The sequence below is a fragment of the Crocodylus porosus genome, unplaced genomic scaffold (assembly GCF_001723895.1).
Source record: "Crocodylus porosus isolate Cpor-Errol unplaced genomic scaffold, CroPor_comp1, whole genome shotgun sequence".
In the NCBI taxonomy this organism is placed as follows: Eukaryota; Metazoa; Chordata; order Crocodylia; family Crocodylidae; genus Crocodylus; species Crocodylus porosus.
The window spans coordinates 110,124,514-110,126,848 of NW_017728886.1; the positions used below are offsets into that span (position 1 = coordinate 110,124,514).

Genomic DNA, 2,335 nt, shown 5'->3' on the forward strand with positions numbered 1-2,335 from the left:
GCAGCAGCAGCAGCTGGCAGCAGGCCCTCAGGGTGCTCAAGGCCCATGCAGGTGCAGCCATCCAGCAGTGCCTGGCTCCAGCCCGTTCTAGGAGATGTACATGGTGGCAAAGAGCAGAATCAGGCCAGCCAACCTCTATCATCTGAGGCTCATGTGCAGCTCCCAGCACTCACAAACCACAGGAGGGAAGCCCTGCACAATGGAACTGGCTGCCTTCCCTGCTCTCTTCTTCCCAGTGGTCTCCTAGGAGCTGCACATGGCTCCATCACACGGGGCTTCCACCTGGTGGCACACAAGTCCTGGGAGCTACATGAGAGCCCCAGGTGATAGAGATGGACTAGCCTGGCTCCACTCCTTACCAGGCTGGCTCCACTTCTTGTATGTGGAGCTCTGAGAACTGGCTGGAGCCACTTGGACCATGAGCACCCCAAGGGCCCACCACCAACTGCTGCTGCCACCACCAGTGGCGAGGGGGGTTGTGTGCCATGGGGGGTGGTGTGTGGGAGGGTCCCCAGATCCCCTCCACCCTCCCTTGCACCCTACATACCCACATGCACACCCTGCCCATGCTGGCTGGGGCCAGGCCGGGGCCCTTCAAGGACAAGGGTTGGACTGAATAGCGCAGGCTAGGTGGGAAACAATTAATTGGTGAGCACCCATGGACTGAATTAAATTGTCTGGCAGGCTGTATTCAGCCTGTGGGCTGTATTTTGCCCATCACTAGCCTATACACTGATATAGCAGGCATGGGTCTATTTCCCTAGTCAGTTTTGTCCCTAGATAGCTGTTTGCTTTGTGCAAAATCTTTCCCAATCCAGCTTGTACTATATCGTACTAAAGGCAGCTAACTTGGAACCTATATGTCTAATCTTAATATGGAGTCAATTTATACTAAAATAAAATCTAGGATAAATTATTCCATAGTAGTCACATTGTGTGTCCACACCCTCAGTTACAGCAATCCAAAAAGTGGGGACAATTTGGTAGGGGTTATTCATTACTCTGTTCTTGAATGAATGCTCCAGCCCAGACCTAAGGAACACTGTAGTACTGGATATGTTGTGCTATTAAAGTGAACAATTGAATGTTTTTAGCAATAGAAATTCCACAGAAATTTTTGCAGGAGAATGACCAGGATATCAGGATTAACTTCCAGTTTCTAATATAGATAAGAATTAGAGCTAGTTGGTAAAATTTTAATGGTTTTTTCATTGGAGTTCCCTGATTCATCAGAATTGACACATTTTTCAAATGTTGTTCAAATTCTTTAAAATTCCTATAGAATTAAGCAGGCTTAGAAGAAAACTCAAAAGTTTCCCTCCAGCTTTCACATTCAGTTCCTTAAAAAGCATCTGCTGTTGATGTCAGTCAGAGAGTCCAGGGCAACTGAGGTGTATGGTTCTGGGATAGCCCAGCAGGGAAATTGCCTCTGAGTTAGGGATTATAGGGCTTTTCCAAATCAGGGTGAAATCAAATGTCAGTATATCAAGGTCTCCCAAGAAACAGAATTACCTCTCTCTGCTTAACTCTGGTAACCTTGTTAAGGGAAATTTAGGCTTCATTGCAATGCTTTTTACTTAACAGTTTCTGGACATAAGGTTCAAAATTGGATTTGGTGCCTGCTCAAGAAAGCCCCTATATCTCTCTCTACCATTCTTCCTTCTTCTAATAGATACCCACAGGGTATCTACTTAATGGAACTTTAGCCCACCAGGATCCTTCCTAGATTTATTCTTCTTGTAACATCAACTGTTTCACGTAAACCCTTGCCTCCTTCCTGCATCTAGTCTGGAGACTGTGCTCCATTCAGATAGAAAGAACTGCACCAGATGGATGTATGACTTTGGGTCCTTTATGCTTGATGTAGGAATACAGTTGCAGACACTGGAGGAAAGTCTAGCTGCTACACGGGGCCTGCTAACCAATAGACAGAACTAACTATACAAGATATATACATTTAATGCCAGTGATTAATTTTCTTCATTGGCTGCCCAGAAAACAATTTAACAAGTCAAGTTCAGCAGTCTAGGCTTGATTTTCAAAGCTCTTAATGATAAGATCCACGGCTACCTCAGAGACCACCTGTCCCTTTGCAAGCAAAAGTTTCCAAGATATCTGTGTTCTTTTGGAGAGGTTAAATGCTGAACAAGTGAGAAATCAGCACATGCTAGAGCAAAAGTTTGTATTGAAATGGGCTGCTTTTTTTGGAATCCTCTGCTAACTGGGGCAGGAATGGCCCTAAATGGACAACAAAGAGAATACAAAAAAGGGGGGGGGGAACCCCAAAGAAATCTTCCTTCTCTTTGAAATTAAGAGAAAAGTTAAATAGTTCCAT

General features: G+C 45.2%; 1 protein-coding gene across 3 annotated transcripts in view; it reads left to right on the forward strand.

The window, feature by feature from the left end:
* MOCOS (molybdenum cofactor sulfurase) overlaps positions 1-2,335 on the forward strand; it is a 405,377-nt gene that overhangs the window by 306,831 nt on the left and 96,211 nt on the right. The window lies entirely within an intron of this gene.